This window comes from Lagenorhynchus albirostris, chromosome 15 (assembly GCF_949774975.1).
Source record: "Lagenorhynchus albirostris chromosome 15, mLagAlb1.1, whole genome shotgun sequence".
Taxonomy (NCBI): domain Eukaryota; kingdom Metazoa; phylum Chordata; class Mammalia; order Artiodactyla; family Delphinidae; genus Lagenorhynchus; species Lagenorhynchus albirostris.
The window spans coordinates 35,782,380-35,804,249 of NC_083109.1; the positions used below are offsets into that span (position 1 = coordinate 35,782,380).

A 21,870-nucleotide genomic window follows, 5' to 3' on the forward strand; every position below is an offset into this window, starting at 1 on the left:
TCTCATCGTGGTTTTCATTTGCATTTACCTAATCTTAATGATGTTGAGCATCTTTACATGTGCTTATTGGTCATTTCTATATCTCCTTTGGAGGAATGCTTATTCAGATCCTTTGCTCATTTTTTTTTAAATGGGTTACGTGTCTCTTAATAATTGAGTTGTAAAAATTGTCATTTTTTTTGTAGGTTTGTATGTTTTGTTCTTGTTTGATTAACCATTTGCTATTGGTTAAAAGTGAGTAATTAATGAAAAAAATAAAGGAATGGGTAAGGGGAGAAGAGAGAGAACTAAATAGTGTGGAATACTTGCAAACATAACTAAGTTTCACCAATTAGGAACAGGTTAATATTTGTTTTACTAGCATAGGGGAGGGAGAAGTTTCCTTTGACCCTCTTAGGGTCCCTGGCTAGATCTGAAAATTAAACTGACAGAGGCAGATTAACAGGAGAAAAGCATACAAATTTATTTAATGTAAGTTTTACTTAACAGAAGAACCTTCATAAGAAAATGAAAACCTGAAGAAATAGTTGATCCTGTGTATTTCTATGCTAGATTTGATGAAGAGTGGACAGTCGTAGAGTAATATGATACATGAAGGAGTGCAAGATAAGTGTGATAAACCGGGGGAAACTTAGTAAGGCCTATTTTTTCAGAATATTCCTGGCATCCATTTATCTTTGGACCTAAGGTTGCTTCTTTCCTCCAGGTGTAGGGAGGGTACCTCTTTCTGGAGGGTTCTTTGACCTGTTTCAGGGAAGAAGGGCAGAGGGAAGGTCAGAATGACCTTCCCCTTTCTGCTCTTTTCTCAAACTCCGTTAGTTTAAAATATTCAATTTGCCAAGGTGCCGTATTTTGGGGTGGTGTGTCCTGAACCCCATCACTAGTTAGAAAGATATCATGGGCAACCTACATGTTGGTTTTAATATAGTAATTAATTCATATCTTCTATGCTATATTTAATATCACCATTTCCCTAATTGTTCCATTGAATGTTACTAGGTGTTAACAGCCAGAGGTTCTGTAGCTTAATAAGCCTAGAACCTCAGACTTGATAAATAGAATGCAGTGTCTTTACTAAAGGGCTTCCTTGAGCCTTTAATATTTAAATGAACAATGTAAATGTTCTGTATGGAGGCTGGGCTTCAGTCTACAGTAGTCTCCCCTTATCCTTGGGGGATACGTTCCAAGACCCCCAGTGGACACCTGAAACCTATTTATACAGTGTTTTCTCCTATATATACATATCTATGGTATAGTTTAATTTATAAATTAGGCACAGGAAGAGATTAACAATGATAACTAATAATAAAATAGAACAATTAAAACAATATGCTCTAATAAAAGTTATGAGAATGTGGTCTGTCTCTCTCAAAATGCCTCATTGTACAAATTTAATGACTTTTCACTATTAACTATGAACTCATCATGCACTGCGGCTATAACTGTTGCAGTTTAACAACAAAATCAGCACAATTTTTTTTTCCTTCTTCACAGATAGAAGATTCCTTCCTTTTGTAGATCTTAGCAACCTGAGCATACAATTTTTTTTCTTCTTTATGAAGTAGAGAATTTTTACCTTTTCACTTAAAGGAAGTGCTTTACAATCCGAATCCTCAGCATCACTTCTTGTGCTTTGGGTCCATTATTAAGTAAAATAAGGGTTAGTTGGACACTGTCATTGAGATACTATGGTTACCAGTTAATCTGGTAACCGTGGAGGCTACTGGCTACTGTGTGACTAATGGGGGCAGAGGGGCAGGAGACAAAGGGAGGTTTCACAACCTCCCTTGGAATAAGAACAGCTGAGATATCACTACTCAAAACAGCGGCAATTTAAAACTTATCGAACTATTTCTGGAATTTTTCATTTAATATTTTCATACCAAGGTTGACCAAGGGTAACTGAAACCAAAGAAAGTGAATAGAGGGGACTACTGTAAAACTCTCTTCTTTCCCTAATAATCTTGTTTTGAGATTCATGTTCTAAGGAACATACTGAGGAAAACATTGCTTTAAAGACATTAATTTCCCTAAAAGAGAGAGACTTGCCATAGTGAGCTCTGATTGTGATAATAGGACAGGGATGATGGTCAGGTGAAGCAGCAATTGATAAGTTGCCTGTTACAAGGTCAGAATTAAAATTGGAAGGAGCCTGACATTTTACCAAATGAAAATTAACATTAATTAAACAGAAAGAGGAAAAACCTGGGAATATTTGAGACAGTGATTCCTCTCCACTAGCTGGTATGTTTATTTTTCACTAGAGTTCATGACTGACCCCCTGCTAAGTGAATTGGAGTTTGCAGGCCTTCTTTGTTAGGTATTTCAAAGAGCTCTAAATTCAACACATAGGTGTAAGCTTTCACCAGCCCTCCATTTATGGCCTGTAGTCTAGCTGGGAAAGTTTCTCTGTCTGTTAAATTAGAACAATAACTTTTTTAATGCAGCCAATGTAATTCTGGAGAATCCTCTCATTTACATAATATTTTGGTGACTCTGATGTTTTCTCTTAAATGTATAGGGAATGGAGCTGTTTCTGGAAATATGAATTGAGAGTTTATTTGTTCCTGACTCTCTTACTGCCTTATCAGAACCACAACAAAATAGCCTTTGCCAGTTCCCATTGCTGTGGGATATAGATGTAAGATATAAAAGAGTTTTAAATGATTCCATGTTCATAATATATGAAAAAAATGATCATTTAACAAATTTCCCCTAAGGATACTAGCGATGTCTTCCTTAGGAAATTTAGCTTTTATTTTTTGTTTTATTTTTGATGAAGTAGCTGAACTTTTGTATCAAGGCAAATTAAGCATAGATAACTTGATTGTAAAGATATTATTGTTTGCAAACCTCTGTGGAATTTATTTTGGGCCAAAATAAACCATTACATATAACTCAAAAGAAAAATGGTTTTTTTTTCTATCATTGTTATTTTATTTCATTTTACTTTATTTAATATTTTGCTTATTTCATTTATTATTCATTTTATTTTTGTGCGCATGGTACCAGGGATGGTGTTCTGGTGGTTACTTAGTTTTATCGTTAGGTAGAAGGTAGATGGTATGTGAGCCAACCCCTATGTAGTAGTTAAAGCCATCTCCACCAGCTACACTGATATGATAAAACTTAGTCGGACCCCAGATACACCATCATTTTGTAGAATGACTCTCTCTGGAACAGAGAAGTTTTCTTAATCATTGAGATCTGTAGACTGAAAGAAAAATGCACAACCTAAAAGTTGAGAATTATATTTTATTTGGTAGACTTTCTGAGGACTTCAAGCCCAGGAGACAGCTTCTCAGAATAGCTCTGAGGGACTGCTATGAAGAGATAAGGGGGGAGCCAGGATATATAGGCGTTTTTGCAATGAAGACCAGGTAGTTGGAGCATCAAAAGATTACTGTTAATTAAAGAAAACCAGATATCTCAAGTTAATGAATTTAGCACTTTTCTATGTATGGGAAGATGCAAGAATCTGGGTTCATTGAAATCATCCCTTTGATATATACCTCCGCTACCTGGGGCCAGTATCCTGCTTCTTTCCATCCTGAGTCCCCTTAGGGTGCGCAGTTGGGGGTGGCTCCAGTGGCTGAGGGCTTGGCAGATAAATGAAGAATGACAGATCAAAGCACTGGATTATAAAGACAGGATGTAGGAGAAGGATGAGGAAGGGGGCCGTTTTCCTCTGATGCTGGATGCTGGAAAAGATGAACTTCCAAATCTCAGGAACTTGACACTAGAGAAGTCTGTTTTGTTGTTTACAAAATGCTCCTTATGGTGGACTGTTCTCTTTCAGGCCGTGGTTTACAGACCCAGGATTCTTACATTTTGTAGGTCCATCATCTTCAAATAGGGACTTCCAATTTACCCTGCTAAGCTGCAGCAGGCCAAAAGGGGAAAAGAACATGGAGGATTACGAATGGAAGGTTGTTGTGAACACACACTTTAGCTTTTATTCCACTGGCTCAAAGTTAGTGTCACTCGACTACATCTTCCCTCTGGGACAAGGGGTCCAACCTGATGCCTAAAAGAGGAAATGGGTTCTTTTGAACATGCAAGTATCTCTGCCACAACTCTCTCAGGATATTTGCTTTTTTGTATTTATGGTGTTGAAATTAATTTGAGTCATGAAATGGAGTGAGTTATCTCCAAAGGAAATAAAATTATACATGCATATTAATTATACATTTAAAACCAGCCTAATAATTAATATATAGCATTTTAAGTAATTTCCTTAATAAGTTCTTTTCAAATTCCTTCAAAGGTGTTTTTTGGCATTCCTGGAAAGCAAATTTTATTGAGCAAAGGCTCTGGTCTCAGTTTACAAAACAAATAACCAGCTTATTTTCGTATCTCTGGAATCACCTTACATCATCAAGACTGAATAGCTAAGCATCACACCTGGCTAGAGAATGGATTTTGACAGCCCAGCCTTGTTAGTTTTCATTCAAACGGGTACAATTGGCAGGAAGATGAAGCCGTCTGCCATAGCTCTATATGCTAATGGATGTAAAGATCTATCCAAGTTCCCTGGCCTCCTTTTTGAAATAGAAAATGACATCATGTAATTGGTTTTGTCTGAACTGCTCAGTGGGTGAAAATGTGATTCACAGGAGTTAAGGCCTGATGTCATTTTTCCCAAAGCAGACTGTCAGGGAAGCTGGGTGCTTAGCAGCCTGATTCTTGGAGCCAGCAGCAGTACATAAAACTGGTGAAGAACTTTAATCTCATTAGTACAATGTAGTGACTTTCTTCTTAAACGGAAACATGGCGGGTTATTTTTAAAAACAGGGAATATGCTCCAGAGCACTATTGATACCCTTAAGAGAACTTGTTGGGTTAAAGAATTGTCTGTATTGGTCTGGTCATTGTCTCACCTGAGCATGTATTCTGGACTAGGTATAATAGTCTTCAGCTTATTCCAATCCTGAGTGGCAAAGAGGGGCAGAATATGGAGATGGTTTTTATTTACATATTTAGCAATACTGCCCACCTGCTATGTGCCTGGTAGTAAGCTAGGTGCTGGAGATTTAGCCGTGAATAAAATAAAATTTTTCTTCTTGTAGATAATAAGCAAATAAAAACATAATCTAATACCAGGTAGGAGCTAAATGCCAGGAAGAAAGATGGGTGGAGTGCTAGAGAGGGATGGAGTAATGGCATGTCATGGAAAAAGGTGGTCTGAGAATATGACATTTAAGCAGAGAGAGACCTAAGGAAGTGAGAGAAAAATTATGTGGAAATTTTGGGAAAGAAGATTGCAAGTGGTGGGAATAGCAGGGGCAAAGGCTGTGAGGCTGGGAGCATGCTTGACAAGTTTACAGATCAGCAAAAGCGAAGGAGAGTGGATGGCGTCCGCCAGTCTCCATCCCAAAGAGAACCTCAGCAGTCTCCAAATGTGAGTCAAAGCAGATGCCTGCATCTCAGGCTGATGATCCAAGACAAGCAAATGAGCCTCTTCCAAACACAGTCCAGGAGCCCCTTGATGGGCAACTTCCCTCCTGGTCCCTGAGGCAGATTCAACAAAGACATCCAGATGGCTCTTTGTGGCATTTTGAGAGCAGACCCTGTTGGAAGCCGTGTGGCTGACAGGATCTTGGTGCTCCAGCTGGGTGTCAGGCCTGCGACTCTGAGATGGGGGAGCCAAGTTCAGGACACTGGTCCACAAAAGACCTTCCAGCTCCATGTAACATCAAATGGTGAAAGCTCTCCTAGAGATCTTCATTCCAATGCTAAGACCCAGCTCCACTCAACGACCAGCAAGCTACAGTGCTGGACACCCTATGACAAACAACTAGCAAGACAAGAACACAACCCCACCCATTAGCAGAAAGGTTGTGTAAAATCATAATAAGGTCACAGACACCCCCAAACACACCACTGGATGTGGTCCTGCCCACCAGAAGGACAAGATCCAACCTCATCCACCAGAGCACAGGCACCAGTCCCCTCCACCAGGAACCCTACACAAGGCACTGAACCAACCTGACCCACTGGGGGCAGACACCAAAAACAATGGGAACTATGAACCTACAGCCTGCGAAAAGGAGACCCTAAACACAGTAAGTTAAGCAAAACGAGAAGACAGAGAAATATGCAGCAGAAAACCCACCAGACCAAGCAAATGAAGAGGAAATAGGCAGTCTACCTGAAAAAGAATTCAGAGTAATGATAGTAAAGATGATCCAAAATCTTGGAAATAGAATGGAGAAAATACAAGAAACGTTTAACAAGGACTTGGAAAACTAAAGAGCAAACAAACAATGATGAACAACACCATAAATGAAATTAAGAGTTCTCTAGAAGGAATCAATAGCAGAATAACTGAGGCAGAAGAACGGATAAATGACCGGGAAGATAAAATAGTGTAAATAACTACTGAAGAGCAGAATAAAGAAAAAAGAATGAAAATAATTAAGGACAGTCTCAGAGACCTCTGGGACAACATTAAACACACCAACATTTGAATTATAGGGGTCCCAGAAGAAGAAGAGAAAAAGAAAGGGACTGAGAAAATATTTGAAGAGATTATAGTGGAAAACTTAACTATTATGGGAAAGGAAATAGTCAATCAAGCCCAGGAAGTGCAGAGAGTCCCATACAGGATAAATCCAAGGAGAAAAGTGACAGGACCCATATTAATCAAACTATCAAAAATTAAATACAAAGAAAAAATATTAAAAGCAGCAAGGGAAAAACAACAATCAACATACAAGGTGATGCCCATAAGGTTACCAGCTGATCTTTCAGCAGAAACTCTGCAAGCCAGAAGGGAGTGGCAGGACATATTTAAAGTGATGAAAGGGAAAAGCCTACAACCAAGATTACTTTACCCAGCAAGAATCTCATTCAGATTCAATGGAGAAATTAAAACCTTTACAGACAAGCAAAATCTAAGAGAATTCAGCACCACCAAATGAGTTTTACAACAAATGCTAAAGGAACTTCTCTAGGCAGGGAATATAAGAGAAGGAAAATACTTACAATAAAAAACTCAAAACAGTAAAGAAAATGGTAATAGGAACATACATATAAATAAGTACCTTAAATGTAAATGGATTAAATGCTCCAAACAAAAGACATAGAGTGTCTGAATGGATACAAAAATAAGACCTGTATATATGCTGTCTACAAGAGACCCACTTCAGACCTAGAGACACATACAGACTGAAAGTGAAGGGATGAAAAAAGATATTCCATGCAAATGGAAATCAAAAGAAAGCTGGAGTCACAATTCTCATATCATATAAAATAGACTTTAAAATAAAGACTGTTACAAGAGACAAAGATGTACACTACATAATGATCAAAGTATCAATCCAAGAAGATATAACAATTGTAAATATTTATGCACCCAACATAGGAGCACCTCAATACATAAGGCAAATGCTAACAGCCATAAAAGGGGAAATTGACAGTAACACAATCATAGTAGGGAACTTTAACAACCCACTTTCACCAATAGACAGATCATCCAAAATGAAAATGAATAAGGAAACACAAGCTTAAATTATACATTAAATGAGACTGACTTAATTGATATTTATAGGACATTCCATCCAAAAACAACAGAATACACTTTTTTCTCAAGTGCTCATGGAACATTCTCCAGGATAGATCATATCTTGGGTCACAAATCAAGCCTTGGTAAATTTAAGAAAATTGAAATTGTATAAAGTATCTTTTCTGACCACAATGCTGTGAGACTAGATATCAATTACAGGAAAATATCTGAAAAAATACAAACACATGAAGGCTAAGCAATACACTACTAAATAACCAAGACATCACTGAAGAAATCAAACAGAAAATCAAAAAATACTAGAAAAAAATGACAATGAAAACACGATGACCCAAAACCTATGGGATGCAGCAAAAGCAGTTCTAAGAGGGAAGTTTATAGCAATACAATCCTACCTCAAGAAACAAGAAACATCTCAAAGAGACAACCTAAGCTTACACCTAAAACAATTAGAGAAAGAAGAACAAAAAAAACCCAAAGTTAGCAGAAGAAAATAAATCATAAAGATTAGATCAGATAAGAAATAAATGAAAAAGAAATGAAGGAAACAATAGCAAAGATCAGTAAAACTAAAAGCTGGTTCTTTGAGAATATAAATAAAATTGATAAACCATTAGCCAGACTCATCAAGAAAGAAAGGGAGAAGATTCAAATCAATAGAATTAGAAATGAAAAAGGAGAAATAACAACTGACACTGCAGAAATAAAAAGGACCATGAGAGATTACTACAAGCAACTCTATGCCAATAAAATGGACAACCTGGAAGAAATGGACAAATTCTTAGAAAAGCACAACCTTCTGAGACTGAAACAGGAAGAAATAGAAAATATAAACTGACCAATCACAAGCACTGAAATTGAAACTGTGATTAAAAATCTTCCAACAAGCAAAAGCCCAGAACCAGATGTCTTCACAGGCAAATTCTCTCAAACATATAGAGAAGCGCTAAAGCCTATCCTTCTCAAACTTCCAAAATATAGCAGAGGGAGTACTCCCAAACTCATTCTATGAGGCCACCATCACCCTGATACCAACACCAGACAAAGAGGTCACAAAGCAAGAAAACTACAGGCCAATATCACTGATGAACATAGATGCAAATATCCTCAACAAAATACTAGCAAACAGAACCCAACAGCACATAAAAAGGATCATACAACATGATCAACTGGGATTTATCCCAGGAATGCAAGGAATCTTCAATGTACACAAATCAATCAATGTGATAAACCATAGTAACAAATAGAGGAGAAAAACCATATGATCATCTCAATAGATGCAGAAAAAGCTTTCAACAGTATTCAACACCGATTTATGATAAAAACCCTCCAGAAAGTAGGCATAGAGGGAACTTACCTCAACATAATAAAGGCCATATATGACAAATCCACAGCCAACATCATTGCCAATGGTGAAAAACTGAAACAATTCCCTCTAAGATCAGGAAGAAGACAAGGTTGTCCACTCTCACCATTATTATTCAACATAGTTTTGGAAGTGTTAGCCACAGCAATCAGAGAAGGAAAAGAAATAAAAGGAATCCAAACCAGAAAAGAAGAAGTAAAGCTGTCACTCTTTGCAGATGACATGGTCCTATATAGAGAGAATCCTAAAAGTGCTACCAGAAAACTACTAGAGCTAATCAATGAATTTGCTAAAATAGCAGGATACAAAATTAATGCACAGAAATCTCTTGCACTCCTATACACTAATGATGAAAAATATGAAAGAGAAATTAAGGAAACACTCCCATTTACCATTGCAACAAAAAGAATAAAATATCTAGGAATAAACCTACCTAAGGAAACAAAAGACCTGTATGCAGAAAACTGGCAGACACTGATGAAAGAAATTAAAGATGATACAAACAGATGGAGATATATACCATGTTCTGAGATTGGAAGAATAAACATTGTGAAAATGACTATACTATCCAAAGCAATCTACAGATTCAATGCAATCCATATCAAACTACCATTGGCATTTTTCACAAAACTAGAACAAAAAATTTCACAATTTGTATAGAAACAAAAAAGACCCCAAATAGCCAAAGCTATCTTGAGAAAGAAAAACAGAGCTGGAGGAAATAGGCTCCCAGACTTCAGACTATACTACAAAGCTAGAGTAATCAAGACAGTATGGTACTGGCACAAAAACAGAAATATAGATCAATGGAACAGGATAGAAAGCCCAGAGATAAACTCACACACATTTGGTCACCTTATTTTATTTTATTTATTTATTTATTTATTTTTGCAGTACGTGGCCTTCTCACTGTTGTGGCCTCTTCCGTTGCAGAGCACAGGCTCTGGACGCGCAGGCTCAGTGGCCATGGCTCACGGGCCCAGCCGCTCCGTGGCATGCGGGATCTTCCTAGACTGGGGCATGAACCCGTGTCCCCTGCATCGGCAGGCGGACTCTCAACCACTGCGCCACCAGGGAAGCCCTGATCACCTTATTTTTGTTAAAGGAGGCAAGAATATACAATGGATAAAAGACAGCCTCTTCAATAAGTGGTGCTGGGAAAACTGAACAGCTACATGTAAAAAAATGAAATTAGAACACTCCCTAACACCATACACAAAAATAAACTCAAAATGGATTAAAGACCTAAATGTAAGGCCAGACACTATCAAGCTCTTAGAGGAAAACATAGGCAGAACACTCTATGACATAAATCACAGCAAGATCCTTTTTCACTCACCTCCTAGAGAAATGGAAATAAAAACAAAAATAAACAAATGGGACCTAATGAAACTTAAAATCTTTTGCACAGAAAAAGAAACCTTAAACAAGATGAAAAGGCAACCCTCAGAATGGGAGAAAATATTTGCAAATGAAGCAACTGACGAAGGATTAATCTCCAAAATTTACAAGCAGCTCATGCAGCTCAATATCAAAAAAACAAACAACTCAATCCAAAAATGGCAGAAGACCTAAATAGACATTTCTCCAAAGAAGATATACAGATTGCCAGCAAACACATGAAAGGATACTCAACATCACTAATCGTTAGAGAAATGCAAATCAAACTTCAATGAGGTATCACCTCACACCAGTCTGAATGGCCATCATCAAAAAATCTAGAAACAATAGATGCTGGAGAGGGTGTGGAGAAAAGGGAACCCTCCTGCTCTCTTGGTGAGAGTGTAAATTGATACAGCCACTATGGAGAACAATATGGAGGTTCCCTAAGAAACTAAAAATAGAACTACCATACAACTCAGCAATCCAACTACTAGGCATATACCCTGAGAAAGCCATAGTTCCAAAAGAGACATGTACCACAATGTTCATTGCAGCTCTATTTACAATAGCCAGGACATGGAAGCAACCTAAGTGTCCGTCAACAGATGAATGAATAAAGAAGATGTGGCACATATATACAATGGAATATTACTCAGCTGTAAAAAATGTGAAATTGAGTTATTGGTAGCGAGGTGGATGGACCTTGAGTCTGTCATTCAGAGTGAATATGTCAAAAAGAGAAAAACAAATACCGTATGCTAACACATATATGGAATCTAAAAAACAAAAAAAAAACAAAAAAAAAAACATGGTTCTAAAGAACCTAGTGGCGGGACAGGAATAAACATGCAGACATACAGAATGGAATTGAGGACACAGGGAGGGGAAACAGTAAGCTTGGACAAAGTGGGAGAGTGGCATGGACATACATACACTACCAAATGTAAAATAGATAGCTAGTGGGAAGCAGTCGCATAGCACAGGGAGATCAGCTTGGTGCTTTGTGACCACCTAGAGGGGTGGGATAGGAAGGGTGGGAAGGAGACACAAGAGGGAAGAGTTATGGGGATATATGTATATGTATATGTGTAGCTGATTCAATTTTTTATAAAGTAGAAACTAACACACCATTGTAAAGCAATTATACTCCAATGAAGATGTTAAAAAAAGAAAAGAAAAGTGAAGGAGAGGGAGAGGGGTAGGGAGTATGGTCGGGGGGCAGCAGGATGGGAGCAAAACCTGGTGTTGATCATCATCAGCGCTGGTGTTGACCATCATAAGGGATTGTGTGTAGAACCATGATGCTGTGCCGTTGAGGCTTCTATTTCATGACGAAGCACCAGGAGGAATGATCCTCTGTAGTCACTGATCTCTGCATTGGGCTGGGGGACTACAATTGGCCTTTTTTGGGCCCTGGGTGATTGGTTAAGTTTAGGAGGTCCTGAGTTCAGGCAATGAGGAGATGCATTGTCCATAAAGAACTTTAAAACAATTATAAGCTGTCTTAAAGTTGACCTACTCTTTATTATCATAATGCTTAAACAATTTCAGGGATAAAATACTATTCCCCCCAGGGCCAGAGTACCTTCATCTTCCTGCATCCCTTGGTACCACCACTGCTTTCACCTTGAAGTTGGCCAAGAACAATCAAACATTGACTAGACAAAAGCCTCCAGATATCTAATAATAATATATAGTTGTTTAAAAAAGAAGACTATACGTATACACAGACACATACACACACACACACACACACACACACATACATACATATTCTTTAACATATATAGCAAGGACAAATCATGGAGTATATAGATTTAAAATGAAATTTGAATTTAAATTTAAAATATTTGGAATCAAAAGATCCTACATGGAAAATGTTAAATTATTAAGGTAGAGAAACTAATATATACTCAGTACCTATGATGCACCAGGCTGGTTTTTTTCTTACATTTTCATTTGTTCAAAAACCATTTTGTGGAACTTACCTGTGCTGCTGAAGAAATAAAGAAAAACAAAAGTGATATGCTTGCAACAAACCACAAAGTATGGCTTGACTATTCCAATTTTACAAACAAGAAAACTGAGGTTTGGAGGAGTTCAACCTGTACTCGGTCCACAGAGCTGGTAACAAAGAGCTGGAACTCAAATGCCATTTTTTCTACGCCTTGTCTCTTGTTTGAAACAAAAACAAAAACAAAGTTGAGATACTTGCTCTATTCTTAATTGTTTGAGATAATTGGCATGTGTGAAGTATTGCTATCCACATGGACTATTTGGATAGATGGCATCTAAGAAGATCTAACTTTTTAAAATATATATTTATATATTGATTTATTTTTGGCTGCATTGGGTCTTCGTCACTGCGCATGGGCTTTCTCTAGTTGTGGCAAGTGGGGGCTACTCTTCGTTGAGGTGTGTGGGCTTCTCATTGCAGTGGCTTCTCTTGTTGCGGAGCACGGGCTCTAGCAGCATGGTCTTCAGTAGTTGTGGCTCACAGGCTCTAGAGCGCAGGCTAAGTAGTTGTGACACACAGGCTTATTTGCTCCACGGCATGTGGGATCCTCCTGGACCGGGGCTCGAACCCGTGTCCCCTGCATTGGCAAGCGGATTCTTTACCACTGCGCCAACAGGGAAACCCAGAAGATCTAATTAATACCTGCTCAAGAGCAATGTTTATATGTAGTATAAAAACAATTAATAAGAATCTAATACAAGTAGAATCTGCTCACACAAAATTAATTAATACTTGGATAAATGGTAGAGGATATATGGTCTTGTCTTTAAGAGCAAGTCTTCATCCCCCTGTGGTACCTTATATCAGTGATTCTGTGACTTACAATCATGCACATGGCTGCTTCTCCACACCTCTCCTGGGACAATATCTAACACCATGTCACATACCACTGCTTCTCAAATTTTAAAATGCATATGAATCTCTTAGGTATCTTGTTAAGCTGTAGATTCTGATTCACAGGTCTAGGTGGGGCCTGAGATTCTGAGTTTCTAACAAGCTCCCAGGTGACGGAGATGCGCTGGTCTGCACACTTTGAGTTTAAAGTTGTTACAGTCATTTCTGGCGCCAACCAGAAGCTGTATCTTGGACCCCAACTCCACCATTGGTTCCTTTTGCAAGAGTGTTTGCTGGGCCGACATTCCAGTAGAGCAGTTTACAGGATTTGAAGAAGGTGTAGAGTAATGGTAGGGGGATAAAAGGAAAGAAGTAAGTGTTCCAGTGGATGCTGTACCTCATTCCTAAAGCAACCACAAGCCAATCATTTACTCCTTGTTATGAGGGTCATAGGCAGCAAAGCCGTTGGTCACCTTGAGGAATGAGTATTCTGCTCTTTGGTATAAGCTCAGTTTTATCTTGCTGAAACAAAACAGAAAGGAGCCAATAGTTTAAAAAAAAATAAGCCAATAGAACATCCCCTCATATTATTCATTCTGGCTGGATGCTAAAGTTAATTTTCTTAAGTGCTTTGGCCACTGTATTAAAATTATCCTTTTTATGAAATGGATTAATGTGAATCATTTGAAAACATGCAAGAAAATTTCATTTGAGCATTGCTTCTGAAATTTTAATGAGCAAACAGATCACCTTGGAATCTTATTAGAAATATAAATTTTCATTCTGTGGGTTTGGGGTGGAGACTGAAATTTTGCATTTCTTAAGAGCTCCTAGGTAAGGCTGACACAGCAGATCCTTGGGCCACTCTGAGTAGAGAGGCCTTAGGATGCTTGACTTTGTCTTGCACTAAGATGGCACTTGTGTGTGTGTGTGTGTGTGTGTGTGTGAGGTTTTCAAAGTGGGGAGGAAGTTATATATTGACAGATAGCTTGAAATGTTGGAAAGGAGGCATCTTCCTCATCACACAGGCCAGTTATCAAAGATTTCACAGTCACATTATTTCCTTAACATGAAGGACTATTCAAACACCAACATTACAAGAAAGGACTTTTTTCAGTAAGATGATGATAATTTCTGAGGTCAAGCTCTATTTTAGATCACTCAGCAGATTCTAAAAGCATAGATACTCAGGGCCCACTCCAGACCAACTAAATCAGCATCTTTGGGCTTGGATCTATCGAGTCATCTTTAGACCAGCAACATCAGCAGCTTATTACACATATAGACTCTCAGGCCCCATCCAGATCTACTGAATACAAATGTGCAGTTCAGAAAGTTCCCCAAGCATTCCAATCCATGTTCAATTTCCAGAGACACTGCTGAGTGGGAGGCAAACCAAGATAGTTGCCACAGCAATGTAATTGTAAGGTATTAAACACTTCCTTTCCTGTCTGATAGTTTGGGCCTCTGCCTGATATGAAGACCAAAAGGAAACAGACAGACATAATGGTACTTTGACTGAACCTGAAGCATCTGGGTTGGTGTAAAATAATAGGGAGCAGGTACAAAAAGTGTACCCAATTCCCTGTAATGAGCGTTTTACATCAGCAATTCCATCTCTTCTTAGCTCTTCTTTTTTTTTTTTTTAGGAGTTTATTAATTAATGTATTTATTTTTGCTGTGTTGGGTCTTAGTTTCTGTGCGAGGACTTTCTCTAGTTGTGGCAAGGAGGGGCCACTCTTCATCGTGGTGCGCGGGCCTCTCACTATCACGGCCTCTCTTGTGGAGCACAGGCTCCAGATGCGCAGGCTCAGTAGTTGTGGCTCACGGGCCTAGTTGCTCCGCGGCATGTGGGATCCTCCCAGACCAGGGCTCGAACCTGCGTCCCCTGCATTAGCAGGCAGATTCTCAACCCTGCGCCACCCAGGGAAGCCCCTTAGCTCTTCTTTATCATGGTTTTTCCTCAGCTTTTTCACAGAGTTTCATCACTTGCTTCAAGCTTCAAATCTATTGAGTAAAAGTTAATCCAAAGGAAACCAAATAGATAGTTGAAGTCTGGAATTGCTTGACCATAGGGACAGCTGTGCTCATATTCTTGCTACTTTGCAGGGAGGCAGTTCTTGTCACTGGGCTAAAACCCAGGCAAGGGAAGGAATGATCAGGCATTTACTGAGGAACCACTTTGTGCCTAGCATCAAGCTAAAGATGTTGGTGACAAATGGAAAGAGTCAGTTGCTTGAAACCTGTTGAAGTCACATGTATTTAACTCACAAATAATGTGCAAATTGTGTGTTATTAGGTTCTGAAGTAGTGAAAAAACATCAATTAAAGGCTTAACAGTGGAACAGATATTCTGAACGACAACAGAAAAAAATTAGAGAAGGGCAACGTCAGTTTGAGGTAAGGCTTCACAGAGCCAGTGGGCCTTGACTTGAGTAGATACAAGATGGAAGGCATTCCATTTAGAGGCGACAGTTTGAACAAAGGCAAAAAAATTAAATGTCACGAGATGACAGGCAGCAAATAATGAGAACTTGCTCCTAAACATGCAGTGCTATTTTATAGCACACATTTTAAATTGTGCACATAGAATATTACATATGTTGGGGAAATTGTAGCTGTTTTTCTAATTCTTATTAAAGAAGGTAGTTAGTTCTGAAATTAAACATTTTCAATAGTTATAACTTTCATTATTTTTTTCCTCAAGGGTATGGATTATGGTGTTTCCTGGTAATTTTTGCTAACTTCAAAATGGAAAGCATAAAGGTTTAATGAAATATTAATATTTTTAAAAGTTTTCCTGCTAGTAACGATCTAAAAACTGAAAAGTGTTAATTTGAGCAGGTTCTTTCCATAAATTAAAAATGCTCAAAATTGCTTGGATGTTATGGACTGATATTTCATGAACTTCATTCAACTATACTTGTAAAATCTTCACTATGTGGTTTATAGAGGCAATTTTGCAGTCTGGCAGTAGTTATGCCTAATTCTATAGATAAATGTTATTTGGAATTTCTGTTGTCATTAACTTTTCCATGTGGGAAATGGGATTTATAACGCCAGTCTAAATAAGTGTTCTCTGTTTTGGGGTAAAAATATGAATGTGCTAATAAGAAGTGCATGTGTTCAAAATAGTACAGAATGATATGCCCAATAAATTCATGTATTTGTTTTATATCTTTACTTTTATTATCAGCTCTGCTTATTTGACCTTATCTACTTTAGAAGGCTAATTGTAACAAATTACACTATTATAGAATAGGTGTAGGCCACCAAACTGAACATTTGATGGAAACATTTCTATTTAGATTGTAGATAAATGCAGTGTATTCTCAACAACAAGGTAGTGCTGAAACGTATTACAGAAGATACAGTATTTCTAAACCTCACAAGAACTTGTAAAACACCCACTTACATGAAATAATTTCTATGCTCTGTCAGCTTTGTTATTATAAAACCTATGGCTATTAACTGGCACTGGAAGTTGTAGGAGGAAAATGGTTGTGTGCTGTATATGCCTCCACTGATAGAAGATATTATCAAATGTGTACAACTCACTAGACTGCAGACTTGTCTACGACACAGCCATATCCTACTCACTTTCATAGCCCGAGCAGCCATATGAATAGCATCATGTGCTCACAGCTCTCTTGCTCCCCATTTTCGCTATGGCTGGGTGTGGGTCAAGTAAACGGTAGCAGACCCCATCATAGTACAGTTCCTGCAGACACCAGTCGGTACCCACAAAGCACCTCCATGCTGTCGTCTTAGTTCTGGGATTTCTGTGTACAGGCATCCCCTGAGCTGAGCTCCAGCATATGATGCTGGTGGGGAAACATCTAAATATTGGTTTCTAGAGGTTTTCTAAGTAGTGGGACAGTAACCAAGAAACAGAGGAGAAATCAGCTAGGCCAGCAGCCTTCCCCATTTCTGGGGCTCCAGATACTGGTTCAAAGTAGTTCAGAGATACAAAGGGGCAGCATTAGGGTCAAATGATACCAGAAGGTTCCACAAGCCATGACTTGGTGCCTGAGTGGGTGGTGAGCCAGGGTCTCTGTCCAATGCTCCAGCTGGGCAGAGGGTAAAAAATCGGGGGTATGATTAAGCTCATATTCAACAGTACAAAATGAACAGGAAAATACCAACACAAGTTTGGCTGACAACTGGTAGTTCAAGGAATGAGAAAAGGAATGAGGAACAAACTTGAAGCACTGGGAAAGGGAGTGGGGAGGAGTTGTTCCAAAGGAGATTGCTGAGAAAGGGGTATTTATCCTTGAATGGGTGCTCTGGAATCTGACTGCAATTTAAGGTAGTTTTCATATGGACAGATTACAGCCTTTGGGTGCAACCTGTGTCACAAATGGGGAGGGCACGGTTCCATATCTACTGATAACTGCTATAAAAGGGAGGTTTCCTATCATGTCCTCCAAATTCTAACCAGGCAATAATCCCAGGGAATCCGATGGTGCCTGGATTGAGGGAAGCTTCTGAAGACAGCCTGAGAACCACGATAGGAATGGTGTTGAAGTTGGCTTTAAAAAGTAAAAACAGAGAACTCTGCTCAATATTATGTAACAACCTAAATAGGAAAATAATTTGAAAAAGAATAGATACATGTATATCACTTAGCTGTACACCTGAAACTAACACAACATTGTTAATCAACTATACTCCAATATAAAATAAAAAATTAAAAAAAAAAGACTGATCAATTGGTGAGAAAAAAAAATAGGAGACAAACTGTCTGCTATTTCAGTTCAGGGAACTGAAACTGAAAGTTTACTTTTGCAGACAGTCAAATTTTAAATGTATTTGTTATTTGAAAAATTAAATTGTAGTGTATTAAGTTTTTATACTATGTTATCACCAGGCAGATAACAAAAATCTCCACAGATATTACCTTGAAAGGGTCTCGAGGTGTCTTCTGATATAATTGCTAATGAATTCCTAGTAAAATTGAACTAATTTGAAAATACTAATTATTGTGAATTTTTGGATGACTTCCGATACATATATTTTATTTTGAAAGTATTGGGTTTTTTCCTCTAAGAATACTAACACTCAATATCCATCTTATCTTTCATTTATAGCTGATTATTGTGTGCTATTTGTCCTGTACTTAAAAGGTAGGGCTTTGTTGCTACTAGTGGCGGTTGCATTTTGTCTGACCAAACTGAATGCTTAATAAATATTTTGTATTGTTCTTTCTTGGCTGTACAATTAACTTAGCTCATTTTTGTTAATTTTCTCAAAAGGAATCATAGATTACCTTATATGTAATAGTCCTTAATTACCATTTTAGAGGGAACTATTTTTATATGCTATTTGTTTTTCCCCCATTAGATTGTGCCTTATTTATCCTTCTTTGTCTTTTACTTTGATAATATTACATTGAACATTATGTTGTAGGCACTAAACAAATAATTTGAATTGGTTCTTTGATCTGAAATTCACAGATAATAAAAGCAACTGAAAGCCATTGCTTTCTGTGAATAATTTTTTATTTTAACCAAGTTGGAGTTGGTGTCTACTTAAATATCCCTCTCTTATGAAAGAGGAAAAATTAAATATAGGAAAACTTTCAGGCTTAGAATTAAAAGAAAAAAAGCTTAATAGTGATGTGAATTTTCATGAGCATCCACAGCTAAGAAGTTATTTAAGTATGTCATTTATTCACAGTTTAATAAAAATCTGTCTTTTTCTACAGCTTGACTTATTTTGTGCTTGAAGGAAATTTTAAAACTGATTCTGTAAACCCTGGGTGAGATGTGTGTCTTTTGTCTAGCTTCACAAAGCAGCATACCATTAACCTGAAGTAGTGAATAAAAAGAACATTTCTCAAAAGTATATATTTGTATAACATCTTATAATGCACCCTTACTGAAAGTAATAAGAGCAATATTTTCAAAACTATTTAGCTCTCCAGTCAACCACATACAATCTCGATTGTAGGGAAATGTGTTCCGTTTTTGAGACTGCTTCTTGCAGGTCCCATTTGCACTCAGAAAAATAAAAAGCAATTTAATTACAAAGGACTCGATTTTATATATTGGAAAAAATATAAAAATGTGACTGCTTGCCAAATGGGACTGTGTGTAATAAAGTGGGTTTTAAAAGCTTATGCTCAAAACATAATCAGAAAGTCACAAGAGTGTGAGACTCATAAATATAGAGATATTTGGCCAATATAAGCAGAGCAGGCAGTCCGACTTTCGTTTTACCTCTTTTTCTAAAGGCCCTCTACTGAATTGAGCAGAGTTGTTTGAGGGTGGGGAAGTGATAGTGGGAGAAGCTTTTCTCTTCACTTATCTGAAACCTATAACATCACTCTAGTCATCTACGGTAACAAAAAGACATGAGACAGGCTAAATAAAACCTTAGTTGATTAACCAGACCAGTATTATTTGAGAGCACAATTCTCTACACCAGCCCTCTTTTTTCATCTAATAAATATTAAACTCAAATACATAAAAACATTTATTCTCTTTCCAATTCTGCTGTAAGCTCCTTGAGACAAAAGTCTTCTATCTTCTACTTTGTCCTCCTGACCAACAGCTGATACAATATTCTATCCATAGAAGACCCTCCAGAAATGTTTTCTGCTGAGATTACTGATCTTACTCTTCCTAAATGTGCGGCTTTTGGCGTTTAACTAGCCTCGTACCTCAGTCTCTTCAACCATGCAGTAAGGATAATAATTCCACCTGCAGTTAGCATTGAAGATAATGGGTACAAATTACCTGGTATACAGTAGGGCTCTAGGCTGATGGACCCTCTGTCTCAGCATAGAGTTTCCTGATTATTCTTGTTCCATCCTTTCTCACTGTTTCATCTCCCCTACTCCATAATGTGGCACTCACACATACCTTATAAATGCACATATATTTTCTTTTTTAAAAAATTTATTTTACCAAAATATAGTTGACTTACAATGTTGTGTTAATTTCTACAGTACAGCAAAGTGATTCAGTTACACATATATATATATATACATTTTTTTAATATTCTTTTCTATCGTGGTTGATCATAGGATATTTTTTTTAACATCTTTATTGGAATATCATTGCTTTACAATGGTGTGTTAGTTTCTGCTTTATAACAAAGTGAATCAGTTATACATATACATATGTTCCCATATCTCTTCCCTCTTGTGTCTGCCTCCCTGCCACCCTCCCTGTCCAACCCCTCTAGGTGGTCACAAAGCACCGAGCTGATCTCCCTGTGCTATGCGTCTGCTTCCCACAAGCTATCTATTTTATATTTGGTAGTGTATATATGTCCATGCCACTCTCTCACTTTGTCACATCTTACCCTTCACCCTCCCCATATACTCCAGTCCCTTCTCCAGTAGGTCTGTGCTTTATTCCCGTCTTGCCCCTAGGTTCTTCATGACCTTTTTTTATTTTTTCTTAGATTCCATATATATGTTTTAGCATACGGTATTTGTTTTTCTCTTTCTGACGTACTTCACTGTGTATGACAGACTCTAGGTCCATCCACCTCACTACCAATAACTCAATTCCTGCACTATACAGTAGGACTTGTTGTTTATTCATTCTGTATATAATAGCTTGCATCTGCTAAGCCCAAACTCCCAGTCCATCCCTCTCCCACCTACCCCCTTAGCAAGTCTATTTTCTATGTCTCTGAGTCTGTTTCCTAGATAAGTTTGTTTGTGTCATATTTTAGATTCCACATATAAGTGATATCATACACATATATTTTCATAGTTTCATTAATCACATGCCACATGCTAACAATACCAGCTTAAACTGTTTCATCAAATTGTTAAAGTTAACACTAGTGATATGAAGTTGGTCCTCAAAAATATGGAACACATTTTTTACAGTGATTTATTGTTCAATATTATTCTCCTAAATGCCTGCCAAGTGACTTGCCTGATCAGCCTTCCTCTACTTCAGATCAAAAGCACATGAACACATAGTTCTTCTTTGGGGTCTTTCTAATTAAAAGTATTGAGGTCAGTACCTTAAATTTATAAGCAACTTTGGGGCATTTGATTTGAGTCAGGTTAGAACAATACTGTCCAATAGAAATTCAATGACAACCACATATATAATTTAAAATTTTCTAGGAAAACAATATTGCAGAGAATGTACTATCACTTCAAACAAAGAATTGTATCTTGCTAAAAACATTTAATTCTTCTGGCTGTCTTGCTTCATTCTATAACGGATCAAAGACAACTGAGACAAAGTATTATATATTCAATAAAATAATTGTAAAATAAGAATTGGAACCCCCAAAATAGAAATAAATTAGGAAACCAAGAGCAAGGAAAATGAAACACAAATACACAGACCTAACACCCAGGCTGGCTCACATCTTAGGGCCTTTGCACATGCTCTTTCCTATGCTTGGACCAGTCACTTTCCCAGATCTTTTGATAGCTTCTTCTTTCTTATGCTGTGTGTCTCTTTTTGAGATTTCACTATCTCCAAGATCTTCTCACTGACCACCTTGTCTGAGCAAGGTTTCAAGTCTCTTTTGTCACCTCCCTTTGCTTTATGTTCTTTGGAGCATTCATCAAAACCAAGTAATTTCTTGTTCACATATGTGTTTATATTTTGTTATCTCTCTTCCCCAATTCTGATACCAACTCTAGGAGAGCAAGAGTCTTGTTCACTACTGTATCCCCCAACTTTGAAAATTATGCCCAAAATAAGAGGCCTCTTTATACATAATGTTAAATGAATAAGTGTTCTTATGACGTTGTTATGTGGC

At 37.7% G+C, this 21,870-nt stretch overlaps 1 protein-coding gene across 7 annotated transcripts in view; it reads left to right on the top strand.

Moving 5' to 3' along the window:
- Nucleotides 1–21,870, top strand: part of PLCB1 (phospholipase C beta 1) — a 753,511-nt gene that overhangs the window by 312,169 nt on the left and 419,472 nt on the right. The gene's annotated exons all lie outside the window — the stretch shown is intronic.